This window comes from Homalodisca vitripennis, chromosome 5, assembly GCF_021130785.1.
Source record: "Homalodisca vitripennis isolate AUS2020 chromosome 5, UT_GWSS_2.1, whole genome shotgun sequence".
Taxonomy (NCBI): domain Eukaryota; kingdom Metazoa; phylum Arthropoda; class Insecta; order Hemiptera; family Cicadellidae; genus Homalodisca; species Homalodisca vitripennis.
This window is the reverse complement of record NC_060211.1, coordinates 2,814,491-2,833,560: the sequence shown is the minus strand read 5'-3', so window position 1 is coordinate 2,833,560 and position 19,070 is coordinate 2,814,491. Positions and strand designations below refer to the sequence as shown.

At 42.1% G+C, this 19,070-nt stretch overlaps 1 protein-coding gene across 1 annotated transcript in view; it reads right to left on the bottom strand.

Annotated features, from left to right (window-relative positions):
- LOC124361723 (anoctamin-7-like) overlaps positions 1-5,716 on the bottom strand; it is a 168,653-nt gene extending 162,937 nt beyond the window's left edge. Inside the window, exon 1 of the mRNA XM_046815657.1 lies at positions 5,656-5,716. The gene's annotated coding sequence lies outside the window, so the exon portion shown is untranslated. The remainder of the gene's footprint in view (positions 1-5,655) is intronic.
- Between the last annotated feature and the right edge of the window lie 13,354 nt (positions 5,717-19,070).

The window sequence follows — 19,070 nt, the reverse complement described above, 5'->3', positions numbered from 1 at the left end:
AGGCCTTACAGGTCGTATTGTGGCTTAGGCCTTACAGGTCGTATCGTAAATGAAGTGTTACAGCTCGTATCGTAGCCGAGGTCTTACAGGTCGTATCATGGTCGAGGCCTTCAGGTCGTATTGTGGCCGAGGCCTTAAAGGTCGTATTGTGACCGAGGCCTTACAGGTCGTATCGTAACCGAAGCGATACGGGTCGTATCGTAGTCTAGGCCTTATAGGTCGTATTGTGGCTTAGGCCTTACAGGTCGTATCGTAAATGAAGTGTTACAGCTCGTATCGTAGCCGAGGCCTTACAGGTCGTATCGTAGTGGAGACCTTACAGGTCGTATTGTGGCCGAAGCGTTACAGGTCGTATTGTGGTCGAGGCCTTACAGGTCGTGTTGTGGCCGTGGGCTTACCGCTCGTATTGGGGCTGAGGCCTTACCGCTCGTATTGGGGCCGAGGCCTTACATGCCGTTTCGTGGCCGAGGCCTTACAGGTCGTATCGTTGTTGAGGCCTTACATATCTTATCGTCAAATCAAATCAAATCAAATCATTTTTTGACGTGACAACATGTTATAGGTTATGTCATACTATACAAATGTTGATAGTGTTAAGTAAATTATTAGTTTAAATCACTCTGCAATCAATCGTAATTCAGTCGATTGAGAAGAAACAGCGCGTATTGCTAGTCAAACATTTAAAATAACAAATTATAACATCTAACCTGTCATAACAGTGCGACCAAACAAACGAACTAAACCGACCAATCACCACGCGCGAAGTTAGAATTTAACTGTGTTTAGCAAGAATTTCAAATTCCAATTTTAGTAAATGTTTTATTCAACTTTACCATTTACAATAACAAATTTTAATTAATTTCAAATTATGTACAAAGTTTTAGTAAACAAAATATATTTCTATAGCTAAAATTTGTGCAATTCTTATTTTCATTCAATTCCTTGTTCCTATTGTGCAATTTAATAATATTCATATCAATAAATATTCTACCGAGAAAAAGACGTTGTCACGTAAAATCTTCGCCCGTAAAACCGACTTTACAATCAACCATAATTTTGACGTGAGAACGTCTTAAATTAGGTTGCGGCTCGGAGTCATTCATGAAAAAGTGTAACGCCCGGTAACGTTACTATGCCCGTCCAGTGGGTCCGCCGCACGGGATCCGCACGGGATAAAGCAGATAACTGTGGGTCCGCCGCACGGGATAAAGCAGATAACTATGTTTATTCGTGAAAATGTGGAGTGCTTAGATTCGTCATTTACAACAACAACTACAACAATAAAGGTAAATAATTGTACACTGATATTTCATTATCGTTGAAATACTATGTTGTTTACTATGGTTGATTGATTAATTGTTAGATTGACACAAAAGTTGAGAAAACTGAGTTTATAGGTTATGTCATACTATTGACAAATTTTGATAGTGTTAAGTAAATTATTAGTTTAAATCACTCTGCAATCAATCGTAATTCAGTCGATTGAGAAGAAACAGCGCGTATTGCTAGTCAAACATTTAAAATAACAAATTATAACCTCTAACCTGTCATAACAGTGCGACCAAACAAACGAACTAAACCGACCAATCACCACGCGCGAAGTTAGAATTTAACTGTGTTTAGCAAGAATTTCAAATTCCAATTTTAGTAAATGTTTTATTCAACTTTACCATTTACAATAACAAATTTTAATTAATTTCAAATTATGTACAATGTTTTAGTAAACAAAATATATTTCTATAGTTAAAATTTGTGCAATTCTTATTTTCATTCAATTCCTTGTTCCTATTGTGCAATTTAATAATATTCATATCAATAAATATTCTACCGAGAAAAAGACGTTGTCACGTAAAATCTTCGCCCGTAAAACCGACTTTACAGGCAACCATAATTTTTTTTATTGCCAGGACATTATCACATGTATAGCAATAGTCAAGATATTTTAAAATTAATATCTAAAATTTAAAACTTTCATTTCGCCTCAAACCACATTCAAACATACAAATTTTCAGCCACTCCACATTCATCCAGCCAATATTCCCATTTCTAGCGCCGGTAGTCAGTTTGCTAATTGTGCGGTACCCAGTCGAATGCCATAAACTCGTCAGCACTATAAAATGCTTGCGACACTAAAAAGTGTCTTAAACGAGTTTTTAACGCCTTAGGCGTTGGGGCATTTCTTAACTGATCTGGCAACTTGTTGATGAACCGAATACCTGCCTGGGAGGGCAAGTGTTCATAAACCCCCGTCCTGTGTCTTCCAGTTCGGTAGGCATCTCTGCCTCTTGTCTCATACTCGTGTATGTCACGGCCTCGGGTTAATGCACATTTGGACAAACAAAATGAGCTTGTCTCAAGAATGTAGAGACAAGGCAGAGTCAACAGTTGCAACGTTTTGAAGGCTTCTTTGCACGATTCTCGGAATTTCATTTTTGCGATTATGCGAATCGCTTGCTTCTGAATTTTGAATGCTCGGAAGTAATGGTTGTTTGCGCTGGCTCCCCATAACACCAGACCGTAAGTGAGGTGGGGGTAGATCAAGCCATAATACGCCGTCATCATTACCTGAGTAGAGCAGTACTTGGCTAAAGACCTCAAGACATAAATGCCTGAGGACAGTCTGGAACAAACGTGGTCAATGTGAGCATTCCAAGTCAATCCTCGATCAAGGAATATTCCCAGAAACTTTGAACATTCGACTTCATCCAGCACTGTGTCTGCCAATAGTACGGCTGCACCGTCATTGAGATTTCCTGATCGCAGTACGAAAGTCAGGACGTTTGACTTTGAAGAATTTGCTTTGAGGCTGAGGCTATTGAAGTGCTGGACACAACTGTTGACGTCGAGAAAACTTTGTTTTTCCAAAATCATTTTGGATTTGCTGGTAAAAAAAGTGTTGTGTCATCAGCATACTACACAAGTTTCCCGTGCAGTAGTGATGAGTCTATGTCATTGACATAGATGAGAAAAAGAATTGGACTGAGAATTGATCCTTGAGGGACTCCATATCTCAGCTGCAACGGCTCGGAAAATTTGTTTGAGATTTGAACAAGCTGTTTTCTGCGGCTTAGAAATGAGCTAAGTCACTGAAGAGGCACGCCTTGGATGCTATGGGATTCAAGTTTGTCAAGCGGCTTCACGTGGTCGACACAGTCGAATGCTTTAGTTAAGTCGAGAAATACACTTAAAGTGAGATTTCGACTTTCTAATCCCTCTACCACCACTTCAACAAGACTCACAATTGCATCAATTGTCGACTTTCCCCTTCTGAAACCGAATTGGTGCCCAGAAAGAAGGTTGTGATTATTCAAAAACTGAAGCATTCTTTGTAAAAAGATGTTTTCAAAAATTTTGCTCAGAACAGGCAAAATAGAGACAGGCCGATAATTATTTGCTGAGCATGGGTCGTCTTTTTTGAAGATTGGGCTTACCTTTGCAATTTTTAGGAGCGAGGGAAAAACTCCTTCTTCGAATGACTGATTTATTAATTGGACTAGTGGCTAGGCAATATGCTTGGAGCATTTTTTTATAAGCCACGCCGACATCAAATTAATGTCGTTTGTTTTTTTGGGTGGGAACTGTTGAATGATTTTCACGATCTCTTCCTCAACTTCAGGAGCCAGTGCCAATGAGGAAACTGGTCCCTGTATACGCGTGGGGTTTGCTTGAGGAGGTGGTGGACAAGGATTTTGCTCACAAGCAACAGACGCGAAAAATCTGTTAAACTCGTTCGCAACCTCAGTCGCATCCTCCACAAGCCTATCCCCAATTTTAATTTTGATTGTTTTCTGTGTTTTGTATTTATTGTTTATGATGCTTCAAACTGTTTTAGAAATATTTTTTGACGAGGTGATTGATTTTGAGACATCATATGCTTTCGCGGTTTGGATCACCTTTCTGTAAATTCTTTTGTAATTTCGGGAAAAAAATTTAAAATCTTCATTTGAAGTGGTTTTCTGGATTTCGGGGAAAAATTTTAATTTCTCTCTCGAAACCAAAATTCATTTAGTGATCCATTTATTGTTAGTCCTTTTGGGACAACATTTAATTGATTTTTGAGGACAGCACACATTTAAGTGATAGTTAAAACATTCCGTGAAAACTTTAAAGTGCTGTTCTAGAGGTTGAGACCAATTCAAGAATTCCCACTTTTCTTTGGAAAGAGATGCGTTGAGGAGAGCGATATTTTGTGGCCTAGTGTCTCTTATTGTTTTTGAGATTTTGGGCTTCCTTAAAATTTTTTCTCCACTGATTATAGCCTCTTAGCCATAGTGGTCTGATATTGCTGTGTTAACCACCTCAACTGCAACACTTGGTAAGTTGGTGATCACATTGTCAATTGCTGACTGTGATGTTGCTGTCACGCGAGTTGGTGTTGTGACTGACAGCATGAGGCCAAAAGACCTCAACAAATCAGACAAACGTTTTGTGGATGGGTGGCATCTGTCCAAGGCGTCAATATTGAAGTCACCCATAATGACAAATTCCTGTTGCGATTTGTTAGGTCAGTCAGCATGGCCTCGAATTCGGAAAAAAAGTTCTCTTCATTTCCACTGGGTGACCTATAAATTCCGATGACTGCCAATTTGGATTTTGTCGTGTGAAGTTTGATTCCGACTGCTTCAAAATCTTTTTCAATCGTTTCTTTGATGCAAACAGTGTCAAAAGTGAAATCCGTTTTCGCAAAAATTGTCGACAATACGAATTTGCCAGCTTGAATTTTGAGATTTGACAACGGTCAATGTTTTTGTGGTTGAAGTCATTTTCAGTAACTGCAAGTACTGTAATTCCTCGCACATGAGCTGAATTTCATCCAATTTGTTTGTCGCGAATTGCGCGTTTTGATGTAGCAGTCGTATTGAATCGTGATTTTGAAATTTTGAGCGCTTCTGTTGTTGATTTATTTCGTTTGTCAATTTAGTCCGGCGCTGGTGTCCAGGGTCCCTAAAAAAAATCGTAGCCGAGGTCTTACAGGTCGTATCGTAGTCCCTTACAGACCTTATCGTAGCCGAGGCCTTACAAATCATATCGTAGCCGAGGCCTTACTGCTCGTATCGTAGCCAAGGCCTTACTCCTCGTATTGTAGCCGAGGCCTTACAGGTCGTATTGTAGCCGAGGAGGCCTTACAGGTCGTATTGTGGCCGAGGCCTTAAAGGTCGTATTGTGGTTGAGGCCTTACAGGTCGTATCGTAAATGAAGCGTTACAGGTCGTATCGTAGTCGAGGCCTTACAGATCTTATCGTAGCCGAGGCCTTACAAATCGTATCGTAGCCAAGGCCTTACCGCTCGTATCGTGGCCGAGGCCTTACCGCTCGTACCGTGGCCGAGGCCTTACATGTCGTACTGTGGCCGAGGCCTTACCGCTCGTATCGTGGCCGAGGCCTTACAGCTCGTATCGTGGTCTAGGGCTTATAAATTTTTTTAAATCTTATTCTTTACTTTGTCACAGTAAATGCAATATTAGTAGCATACTCTTAAATAATAAAGCTCGATAAATGTTCATTAAAATGGCTTACAATACTACATAAACTAATTTCCGTACTACACAAGAGTGTAAATGTTAGAAAAGTTTGAAATATATTTAAATTACCAATTTAATCTTATGCATAAAGTAAATATTTTAGCAGTAAGTTACAATTGATGGCACTAACTAACCTTGAACTGGTGGTGATCTTAGGAGGATGAGTCACATTGAAAATTCAGAACAAAAGAACCTGAAACAATAGTGAAATATAGTTCCACGGGTATAATAACATTGTGATGTAAATCTTTTTATAAAATTAGGACGTTAATATAGGATACTGGATATTAAATCTTCTGAAACGTTACCTTTATAATAGCCAAGGGCTCGTAAACCAACGTAAAGAAGTTGAATACCCTCCGGCCCTTGAATACTTTCACTGCAATATTTTTGGTCACTAGTTTTAATGTCTAGTTCTCATACCATCTGAATCATAACAACATTTGACACGTGAATAGATAATTCCATAACTTTAACTCTGATTATATTTTAATTGTATATTATACCTAATTGGCCAAATAAACACATCTTTTTTTGATCTTTACTAAAGTCCAAATAATTATATTTTATATCTGATTCTTGTGATATAGTACATTTCGTTACTAGTTCCGAAAGTGACCTATTGCGGGGCAAGACTGTATTTACGCGGGAGGTGAAGTCGAGAAATATAACTTTCGAGACGAGTATTGAACGATACCTTTCATAACGATGAACAAAGCACACGAATTAAAAGTAAAGATTATGTGATATTTAATAGTCTAGTAATTATTATTCCATAAGAAAAAGTTACAACACTATTTTTCCCTCAGGGGCGGTCTTACTTTCGAGGCCGTACGGGTGGTGGTGGTGACCCGCGGTACCCTAGCTAATGCTCCAGATCCCTTCTCTTCTTGTTCTGGAGGCCTATGGCTGGCACACTTTTCTATGTGTCAGCCTATCTCTCTTCTTCACTCTCTTCTATCTGAGGTAAAGTTCCTCAACTCTTCGATTTAGTTTCCCTTTCATTTCTCCCACTAGGGGCCAAGCCACGGTGGAACAGCGTAGGCCAGGGCCTGAATGGCTGGTGGCAAACCAGTCTTTACTATGCGGACTCTGGACACCGGCGACCCTCCAGTTTAAAAGCAGCTTACCTAGGCATGCGGGGCTCTGTCTGGGTCGACCTTCCATTCCCTAGCTTCTCGTGGGAACAACATGAAAAGAAACAGAAACAAAAAACCAAAACCAACCAACCCTTGAAACAGTTCCTGAAGCTGTTTCTAACCTACCTCTTCCTGCTGAGGTAGCTCCTGAAGCTACCTCGCACATACCACCACCTGGCAACACAACTCAAGAGGTTGTTATGCCAACATCCCTACCTTCTCCTCAGCAAAGTGCCTTAGGAACACAGGAGGTTCCATTGCACACTGAAGCTCCCATACATGGCAAGGCTTTATCTGAGGAAGGCAGTACAAGCGCTGAGGAAGCAAAATCCCTTCAAGATATAGAAGATCAGCTCCTCAACAGCCCAAGCACTCCAATGTCTACAGGTACGCTGGATGATGCCACAGAGCAACTCGGGCAACCTCAGAATGAAGAGGCCCAATCTCACCACTGCTCAAAGAATAGAAGCACTAAAGGCTAAACTTCTCGAAAAGGGTGAAGCTTTTGGACCCTTCCAAGTGGAGGAGGGGGAAAAAAAGAAGAAGAAAAAGAACCCAGAACGGCAGGAGGGTCTCAACTCCGGGCCCAACTGCGGGTACCAAGGCGGGGGAGGGGTCGGCCAAACGCCCCAGAGGCACCTTGGTCACCCCGCCCTCCGCTGAGGGACCCGCAAAGAAGGCTAGGAGGGAAACCCAAAAGCCCGAAGCCCACGATCCCGAGGCCTCTGGTAGCACACCCAAGGCTACCTACAGAGAGGTCGCTGCGATCAAAATGGCCGTAGCCCTCGAAGGCTACCCGGAAGCGAAGCTTAGTGCAGAGCAAGGAGAAGCCATCGAGGACGCAATTATGGAAGAAATCCAACCCCTGGAGGATGGTTCCGTTCCATCGTTTGCGGGGACCTACCTAGAGAAAAGGTGTTTTAATTGCTTCCTGCATCAACGAGCACACCAAACGTTGGCTGGAAGAAGCTATTCAAAGAATAAAAACCTCTGGGAGATGACATCTCTCTGAGAGTGGGTCTGCGTAAGGACATCTTGAGGTTCCACTAGGGTGTTTTTCAGAGCTCACCCGAAGCTTCTGAAGAAGACACCTGAAAAGGTACTTGAAATGTTCAATAAGCAGAACCCCAACCTAAATGTAAACGAGTGGAAAATCCTTCCATCCAAGCCAGATCCGAAGGTTACGGATTCGTCTGCTTCCTGGACGAGGTCTGCTACAAGGCTGTGAAGGCTTCCAACTGTAGAGCCAACTTAGGACTCTGTCAGGTCTCAATTGTCTCCTCGACAGTCAAGGACAATGCCACGAGTTCTACAAAATCAACCTCCAGCACAGTAGGGCTGCCTCGGCAGCCTTCTGCCAGTTCTTCCTCCAGGAGGGATTTGATCTGGCATTGATTCAAGAACCATGGCTTCACCAAGGGGAGAGTTGGCGGGCCTAAATGAAACCAAAGGTAAGTTAATTTACTGTACCTCTCTAAGGAATGTCAGAACCTGCATCCTGTTGAAGAGAGGCTTGGATCTTCTAACCCTCAACGAATTCTGCTCCAGAGATCTCACTGTGGGCACACTAACCTGGAAGAATGGAGGCATAGTGCAGAGCACAATTGTAGGCCTCCGTATACTTGCCATATGATGCCAGGGAACTCCCTCCATCAAGAGACCTAGAGCTCCTGGTGGAAAGAAGCACAAGCCAGACGTCAACAACTTCTTCTAGGTTGTGACGCCAACGCCCATCACTCTGCCGGATGGGGCAGCACCAACACTAACCCCAGAGGTGAGGCACTTTTACAATTTCTTCTAAGTAGGGACCTTATTTATATGTAATAAAGGTAACCGCCTACGTTCGCAACACGAATTAGACAAGAAGGTTTTGACATAACAATCTGCACACAAGGTATACTTGGAATGGTTGATAAGTGGCACGTAAGCGAAGAGGCCTCATTATCGGATCACAGGTATATCCGCTTTAACTTGCAAGATGAGGCTGCAGAGGTCCTCTATCGCAATCCCAGGAGGACTGATGGTTGGGATATAAGTCTGACCTGCAGTCACAGTTGGGATCGGTAGGCGGAAGGGTGCGATGCTTCACAGACATAGATCAGATAGTTTCTGACCTGCAGAATGCTATAATCAATAGCTTCCATGACAATTGCCCATTGCGACGGGGGAAGAGTCGAACCAATACTAAGTGGTGGACTGCGGACCTCGCTCGCAAAAGTGCTAATGTCAGGAAGCTGTACAATCAATGCAAAAGGAGCCGTATCTGGGAGTCCTATCATAGAGCTCTAACAGAATACAGCCTAGCAATTAAAAAAGCAAAACAAAGTTCCTGGAGGCAGTTTACACAGAAGGTAAATGAGTTAAGCGCGGCAGCTAGACTGCAACGTTTACTAGCCTCAAGTCCAACCGGTCACTTGGGATCTTTAAGGTCCCAGGGAGGTCAACACACTTCCGGGTCTAGTGATAGCCTCAAACTTCTCCTTGAGACTCACTTCCCTGATTGTATCTTTGAGAATGACGACACTGGAACGTCTGGTAACCATGAGGCAGGCTCCACGGCCAAGAGCTTATCGTGGTAGCTGGGCCATTGCCAGAAGGATTGTCACTCTCTCTAAAGCCAAATGGGCAATTTCTAAAATTTGCCCCTTTCAAATCTGCAGGAGGGGATGGAATCTTTCCGGCCCTGCTTCAACAAGGGCCGGAGAATCTCCTTGCCCTTCTATGTGAACTATTCAGGGCGAGCCTAGCTTATGGGTACATACCACAAGTCTGGCGTCTCAACAGGGTGGTCTTCATCCCTAAAAAAGGGAGAGCGGACTACTCTGTCCCTAAATCTTTTCGTCCCATCAGTTTATCTTCGTTTCTACTGAAAACATTAGAAAGACTGGTGGAGAGGCACCTGAGAAAGGGAGTTCTCTCAGACACTCCCTTCATCGCAACCAACATGCATACCAGCAAGGCAAATCCTGTGAATCAGCACTGCACCAACTAGTCAGTAGGATTGAGGATAGCCTGTCCGCCAAGGAATTGGCATTGTGCACCTTCATAGACATTGAAGGAGCTTTTGACAATGCCAAATTCACTGCAATGGTAAGTGGAGCACAGCGACGTGGCCTCGAGCCAGCCCTGTGCCGGTGGGCTTAGGGCCATGCTGTGCTCCAGGACGGATCAGGGCCGATCTCAATGAAGAATCGCTTGTGATCGCACCCACAAGGGGATGTCCTCAAGGAGGCATCCTGTCACCTCTACTGTGGAATCTAGTAGTAGATGGTCTACTTGAGGACCTTACTAACAATGGAATCTATGTCCAAGGATATGCAGACGACATAGTCCTTATGGGTACAGGGAAAATATACAAATGTTGTTGTTGATATCATGAATACCAACCTTCAACATGTACACAACTGGTGTCAGGGAGAGGGACTGAAAGTAAATCCCTCTAAGACAGTAGTTGTACCATTCACTAGGAAAAAGAACCTAGAGTCTCTTTCTAGGCTGAAAACTCGCATCCACTCAGCTTGGAGTGGTCAAAGACAGTCAAATATTTAGGACTGACTCTAGACCATAAGCTTACGTGGAATGATCATCTTAAATAATATCCTGCACAAAGCAAAGTGGGCGCTCATGACGTCCAGGAGACTTGCAGGAATCTCATGGGGCGTAAAACCCCATATAGCACTATGGCTCTACAAAGCAGTTGTAAGGCCTCAAAATCACTTATGGTTCATTAGTCTGGTGGACAAAGGTGAATCAGGTAACTGCCAAAGCCAAGCTTGAAAGCTTACAAAGGCTTGGCACAATCTTTGTAACCGGAGCATTCAGGAGCAGTCCCTCAGGGACCCTCGAGGTGGCTTTAGGACTTCTACCTCTTGATGTCCATATAAAAGCTGAAGCGCGTAAGTCAGCTTATCGGCTGATGGTTGCTGGCTTGTGGAGGAATGGCGCGTCTAACACCTAGCCTTGGCGCCATCACTGAAGCTGTAAACCCCAAGCGCTATTCTCGAAATGGTCTCCGAAATAATGGAGAACGGAGTTCGTATTCAATAAGCCATTCTCTGTTGACTTCTACTCCAGAGATGAGTGGAAATCGCAAGATAACATCCCAACAATAAGAAAGAGCTTTGTCTGGTACACGGATGGCTCGCTTATTAAGGGTAGAAACTGGATATGGAGTGTTTAGTCAATCCCCTAGAACTGCCCTTTGCGGCAGTTTGGGTCGGAAACTGCTCCATATTTCAAACCGAAAAATCTATGGTATCCTAGCCAGTGCCAAACTAGGCCTCACCAGAGGGTACCAGGGAATGAACATCTGTATAATGTCAGACAGTCAGGGCAGCTCTTAAAGCTCTTTACTCTAACTGCATTGGATCCAGGCTTGTGTGGGAGTGCTTTAACACTCTCTGCAAGCTTGGATCACGCAACTGTGTGCGTCTTGGTTGGGTACCGGGCCACACAGGCATAGGTGGCAACGAATACGCCGACAGGCTTGCCAAAAGCGGATAGCAAGCATGCCATACACCGGTCCAGAACCGAGTTGTGGTATAAGCAAAGTCAGCCGCTTACCAAAGTATAAAACAAATGGTCCAGGAAGACACACCGCTTGCGGTGGCAGAGTCACCAAGGACAAGCACTCGGCAAAAGACTGCTTGCCGATTCTAGCTCCGGCTTCACCAGATGGCTGATGGGGCTGGGCAGGGATCGGGTAAGCAAGTGATTGCCTTGATCACTGGACACGGCCACTTCAGGAAAACACCTAAACACTCTAGGTTTACGAAATGAGGACTCGGAGTGTAGACTCTGCAATAAGTACACTATTTTATATTTTATAGTGTTAAAATGAGATTTTGAACACAGAACTGCCGTAACAAATAACGGAATCCAATTTTTTATACAGATATGATTACATAGGGAAACTAATATTTTGTAATATCCTGGAGCTCAGAATATTATCCGGGCACAAATCCCGTGCCCCAAGCAAGATGGGAGTTAGTTACAAATCATGGTCGTGATCATTGAATAATACTCTGATAAATGTTGTGCATTAAGAACAAGGTAGGAGTACGCCAGTGATCCGCACACAGTTCGATACCCGTGCCCCAAGCAAGATGGCAGTTAGTTACAAAATCATGGTCGTGATCATTGATAATACTCTGTAAATGTTGTGCATTAAGAACAAGGTAGGAGTACGCCAGTGTTATCCGCACACAGTTCGATACCCGTGCCCCAAGCAAGATGGCAGTTAGTTACAAATCATGGTCGTGATCATTGATAATACTCTGATAAATGTTGTGCATTAAGAAAAAGGTAGGAGTACGCCAGTGTTATCCGCACACAGTTCGATACCCGTGCCCCAAGCAAGATGGCAGTTAGTTACAAATCATGGTCGTGATCATTGATAATTACTCTGATAAATGTTGTGCATTAAGAACAAGGTAGGAGTACGCCAGTGTTATCCGCCACACAGTTCGATACCCGTGCCCCAAGCAAGATGGCAGTTAGTTTACAAATCATGGTCGTGATCATTGATAATACTCTGAATAAATGTTGTGCATTAAGAACAAGGTAGGAGTACGCCAGTGTTATCCGCACACAGTTCGATACCCGTGCCCCAAGCAAGATGGCAGTTAGTTACAAATCATGGTCGTGATCATTGATAATACTCTGATAAATGTTTGTGCATTAAGAACAAGGTAGGAGTACGCCAGTGTTATCCGCACACAGTTCGATACCCGTGCCCCAAGCAAGATGGCAGTTAGTTACAAATCATGGTCGTGATCATTGATAATACTCTGATAAATGTTGTGCATTAAGAACAAGGTAGGAGTACGCCAGTGTTATCCGCACACAGTTCGATACCGTGGCCCCAAGCAAGATGGCAGTTAGTTACAAATCATGGTCGTGATCATTGATAATACTCTGATAAATGTTGTGCATTAAGAACAAGGTAGGAGTACGCCAGTGTTATCCGCACACAGTTCGATACCCGTGCCCCAAGCAAGATGGCAGTTAGTTACAAATCATGGTCGTGATCATTGATAATACTCTGATAAATGTTGTGCATTAAGAACAAGGTAGGAGTACGCCAGTGTTATCCGCACACAGTTCGTTACCCGTTGCCCCAAGCAAGATGGCAGTTAGTTACAAATCATGGTCGTGATCATTGATAATACTCTGATAAATGTTGTGCATTAAGAACAAGGTAGGAGTACGCCAGTGTTATCCGCACACAGTTCGATACCCGTGCCCCAAGCAAGATGGCAGTTAGTTACAAATCATGGTCGTGATCATTGATAATACTCTGATAAATGTTGTGCATTAAGAAAAAGGTAGGAGTACGCCAGTGTTATCCGCACACAGTTCGATACCCGTGCCCCAAGCAAGATGGCAGTTAGTACAAATCATGGTCGTGATCATTGATAATACTCTGATAAATGTTGTGCATTAAGAACAAGGTAGGAGTACGGCCAGTGTTATCCGCACACAGTTCGATACCCGTGCCCCAAGCAAGATGGCAGTTAGTTACAAATCATGGTCGTGATCATTGATAATACTCCTGATAAATGTTGTTGCATTAAGAAACAAGGTAGGAGTACGCCAGTGTTATCCGCACACAGTTCGATACCCGTGCCCCAAGCAAGATGGCAGTTAGTTACAAATCATGGTTCGTGATCATTGATAATACTCTGATAAATGTTGTGCATTAAGAACAAGGTAGGAGTACGCCAGTGTTATCCGCACACAGTTCGATACCCGTGCCCCAAGCAAGATGGCAGTTAGTTACAAATCATGGTCGTGATCATTGATAATACTCTGATAAATGTTGTGGCATTAAGAACAAGGTAGGAGTACGCCAGTGTTAATCCGCACACAGTTCGATACCCGTGCCCCAAGCAAGATGGCAGTTAGTTACAAATCATTGGTCGTGATCATTGATAATACTCTGATAAATGTTGTGCATTAAGAACAAGGTAGGAGTACGCCAGTGTTATCCGCACACAGTTCGATACCCGTGCCCCAAGCAAGATGGCAGTTAGTTACAAATCATGGTCGTGATCATTGATAATACTCTGATAAATGTTGTGCATTAAGAACAAGGTAGGAGTACGCCAGTGTTATCCGCACACAGTTCGATACCCGTGCCCCAAGCAAGATGGCAGTTAGTTACAAATCATGGTCGTGATCATTGATAATACTCTGATAAATGTTGTGCATTAAGAACAAGGTAGGAGTACGCCAGTGTTATCCGCACACAGTTCGATACCCGTGCCCCAAGCAAGATGGCAGTTAGTTACAAATCATGGTCGTGATCATTGATAATACTCTGATAAATGTTGTGCATTAAGAACAAGGTAGGAGTACGCCAGTGTTATCCGCACACAGTTCGATACCCGTGCCCCAAGCAAGATGGCAGTTAGTTACAAATCATGGTCGTGATCATTGATAATACTCTGATAAATGTTGTGCATTAAGAACAAGGTAGGAGTACGCCAGTGTTATCCGCACACAGTTCGATACCCGTGCCCCAAGCAAGATGGCAGTTAGTTACAAATCATGGTCGTGATCATTGATAATACTCTGATAAATGTTGTGCATTAAGAACAAGGTAGGAGTACGCCAGTGTTATCCGCACACAGTTCGATACCCGTGCCCCAAGCAAGATGGCAGTTAGTTACAAATCATGGTCGTGATCATTGATAATACTCTGATAAATGTTGTGCATTAAGAACAAGGTAGGAGTACGCCAGTGTTATCCGCACACAGTTCGATACCCGTGCCCCAAGCAAGATGGCAGTTAGTTACAAATCATGGTCGTGATCATTGATAATACTCTGATAAATGTTGTGCATTAAGAACAAGGTAGGAGTACGCCAGTGTTATCCGCACACAGTTCGATACCCGTGCCCCAAGCAAGATGGCAGTTAGTTACAAATCATGGTCGTGATCATTGATAATACTCTGATAAATGTTGTGCATTAAGAACAAGGTAGGAGTACGCCAGTGTTATCCGCACACAGTTCGATACCCGTGCCCCAAGCAAGATGGCAGTTAGTTACAAATCATGGTCGTGATCATTGATAATACTCTGATAAATGTTGTGCATTAAGAACAAGGTAGGAGTACGCCAGTGTTATCCGCACACAGTTCGATACCCGTGCCCCAAGCAAGATGGCAGTTAGTTACAAATCATGGTCGTGATCATTGATAATACTCTGATAAATGTTGTGCATTAAGAACAAGGTAGGAGTACGCCAGTCTTCGCTAAGTTTGCATGCAGAATTTCAAACTTATAGCTCATTTCATTCTCGAGATGTCCTAGGGCGAGATTGGCAGACAGATATTATATAATTGGTTTTTCATAACTCTCCCTGGAAGAGAAAATAGAAAACTATGCCAGGGTTATGAATGATAGCTTCAATGAAGCTTAACCAAATTCCATGGTTGAACATGGACCATCATAGAATTTGTGCTCCTTTATGATGAAATGATGTATCTTGCCAAATATAAAGTGTTGATGATCTTCATAGAGATATCTTGCCACATGATACATTCAAATGTTTGTAACTTGATAATATTTGTTAAATACTACTAATATGTTAATATTTCTTATAGTTAGTTGAAATAAAATCTTTTCTTTAACTCCTACATTAAATTTCCCCTCTATTTTTCTTTTTACTATACGAATTACCTACTAGTGTTAATCTGTCAAATGTTAATTTTGCACATAATTGTGGCCATATTATTTACAAATTTATTTATTTTGATATTTTGTCGTTGCCATCACGATCACCCATAAGACCAATATAAAAAATTTGCTAACGCTCATTAAAATCCCATTGAGTGACATGTACCATCATCAAACTCATTGTTACCTATTATATATAAATCAAGCTCGCACAAACTTTAAGTCTATATGTCAGTTAGTTTTCGAGTTGGCGTGCGGGAAAACAGACAGACATAACATCTTTCTAATACCACGAATGCTAGGCTTCGCTTGCGCCCAGCCAAAAATTATTTGCCACACCCTTTTCTGACCAAAGAGAATTCAGTGGCTTCCCGTATATATTGAGGTTTGCGTACGAGTTCAAGCTTTACTCAGACTTTTACGGTACTAAAAGCTATTACATTTTTTAAATTTGTACAGGATATTATGGATTTTAATATATGTAACGTAAATCTTTCTTGTTCAACAAATTTATTAATATAGAAATTGGATTTTACAAATATTTAAAAATGTGAAAAATAAGCTCTTTTTCCTTGGCATAAAGCTGAACAATACGTACTTCAAATCAAATCAAATCAAATCAAATTTCTTTATTGCCAAGACATGGTTAACATGTATAGCATGCGTCAAATAACGTTATTGTAACTAAAATTTTTCCATCCGTTCTACATCAAAATCCTCAATCCAAACATACAATTTCACCTTCATTCATTTCCTTTTATTCGCCAATCATCCCACCACCAGCGACGGGGCGACATACCTATTGGCTGGTCTCCCAGTTTTTTGCCAAATACTCGTCGACATTATAAAATGCCTGTGTCGCTTAAAAAGCGTTTTAGACGAATTTTGAACGCCTTGGGCGTTGGGGCATTTTTTATTCGGTGTGGCAGCTTGTTGATGAAATGAACTCCTGCTTGTGATGGCAGGCGTTCATAAATCACCGTTCTGTGTTGGCCAATTCGGTAGTTTCCCCTGGCTCTGGTCTCATATGAATGTATGTCTTGGCCACTTGTCTTGACGCATTTTGACATACAATACTGTGTTGTTTCGAAAATGTAGAGACTCGGCAGGGTCAACAGCTGCAAACTTTTGAAAGATTCTCTGCATGACTCTCTGAATTTCAAATGTGCGATTATTCGAATCGCTTGCTTTTGCAATCTGAAGACCCTCATCAACTGATTGTTTGCACAAGCACCCCACAATGCCACTCCGTAGGTAAGGTGGGGGTAAATCAAGCCATAATACGCCGTCATCAGTACCTGAGTGGGGCAATATTTGGCTAGATTCCTCAAAACAAAATTTCCTGAGGATATTTTGGCGCAAACGTGATCAATTTGATTTCCATGTCAACCCTCGATCAAGGTGTATTCCAAGGAATCTCGAACTATAGACCTCTTCTAGTATGGAGTCTGCCAACATAGTGGCAGGACCACACCGAGAATCCACAGGCCGAAGAGCAAAGTTGATGACATTGGTCTTCGTTGTGTTTGTTTGGAGATTGAGGCTGTTGAAGTGTTGAACGCAATTGTTGACATCAACAAAAGAGCGTTCTTCCAAGAGAGATGTTGATTTTTCACTGAAAAAGAGAGTCGTGTCATCAGCATACTGCACGGCCTTTCCGTGCATTAGTGATGACTCAATGTCATTGACATATAGCAGAAACAGAATTGGGCTAAGAATAGATCCCTGAGGAACCCCATAGTCCAGTCGGATTTTGTTTGAAAGTTGATTTGAGATTTGGACAACTTGAGTTCTGTCGCTTAGAAATGATCTAAGCCACAAGTGTGGCACGCCTCGGATGCCGTGTGTTTCCAAAATGTCGAGCAGATGTTCGTGGTCAACACAATCGAATGCCTTAGATAGGTCGAGAAAGACACCTAAGGTGGCATTTCGATTTTCTATACCCTCAACAACCATTTCAACTAGATTCGCCACAGCGTCGGTAGTTGATTTTCCTTTTCTGAATCCGAATTGGTATTCAGAGAATTGGTTGTTTTGATTTAAAAACTTCAGCATTCTGATCAAAAAAGATTTTTCAAAAATTTTTGCTCAAAACTGGCAAAATGGAGACAGGCCGATAATTATTTGTGGAACAGGGATCGCCCTTTTTATAAATTGGACTTACTTTCGCGGATTGTAGAAGTGAGGGAAATACTCCTTGTTCAAAAGACAAATTAATTAAATGTGTTAGTGGGCTCAGAATATGTTTGTAACATTTCTTTATGAGCCACATAGACGTCAATTCAATATCGTTCGATTTTTTGGACGGGAGCTGTCTAAAGATTCGATCAAGCTCTTCTTCTAAAACCGGTACCAGTGCCAGTGACGTTACTGGACTATGTATTCGCCTAAGATTCACTTGAGGCTGCAATGGCCGGGGGTTTAGCTCGCAAGCCACAGACGCGAAAAATCTGTTAAACTCGTTCGCCACCTCCCCAGCCTCACATACAAGTTCATCTCCAATTTTAAGTTTGATTTGATCACCCTGTCTTTTGTTATTTTTGATGATGCCCCAAATTGTTTTTGAAACATTTTTTGAAGATATAATTGATTTTGAGACATCCATAGCTTTCGCTGCTTGGATCACTTTCTTATATGTTTTTTTGTATCGATTGAAAAAGAGTTTGAATTCAGCGTTCGAAGTGTTTTTATTGATTTCGGAGAAAAATTTTAATTTCTCTCTCGACACCAATATACCTTTTGTGATCCAATTGCTGTTTGCCTTTTTTTGACATACTTTGATTGTTTTCGTAGGACAGCACAAATTTAGATGATAATTTAGGACCTCGTTAAACGTTTGAAACTGCTGTTCTACTGATTGCGTTAAATTTAGAAAGTTCCACGTTTCTTTGGACAGGGAAGTGTTCAGAAGAGCAATGTTTCCAGGCCTCATGTCTCTTACTGTTTTTGTGATTTTGAGCTCCCTTTCGAAGTGTTTTCCACTGATTACAGCCTCTTGGCCACAGTGATCCGAGATTGCTGTGTTGACCACGGACACCGCGACACCTGGAATGTTGGAAATGATGTTGTCTATAGCTGATTGAGTAGTTGCCGTTACTCGCGTTGGAGACTTGACAAGCAACTCAAGGCCAAAAGACCTCAACAAATCCACACATCTTTTGGTGATTGGATTCTGGTTGTCCATTGCGTTAATATTGAAGTCACCCATGAGGATGAAGTATTTTCTGTGATTGGTCAAGTCTGTAAGTAAGTGTTCAAATTAAAAAAAAAAAATTTCTTCACTTCCACTGGGAGACCTGTAAATTCCAATGACCAACAATGTTGTGTCACTGCCTTGAAGTTTGATACCAACTGCTTCAAAGTCGCGATCAACTTTTCCTTGAATTGAAAAATTGGAAAAGGTGAAATTATTTTTCACAAAAATAGCAACTCCCCCTCCTTTGGAGTGGTGTCGACAGTAAACGTCTGCCAATTTGTAATTTGGAATGTGGCAAAGATGTATGTTTTTGTTGTTGAAACCGTTTTCGGTTACAACAAGTACATCTGTTTTCAAATCTTCACACATGAGTTGAATTTCCTCAAGTTTGTTGGTTGCCGATTGAGAATTTGTATGAAGGTGTTTTCAGGAAGGACTTCTGATAAATTCAGGGAACTGTGAACATTGCGTTTTGACAGTGAATCATCTCATAATAGATTATGACATTGTTAATCAAAACATAAGCAAAAT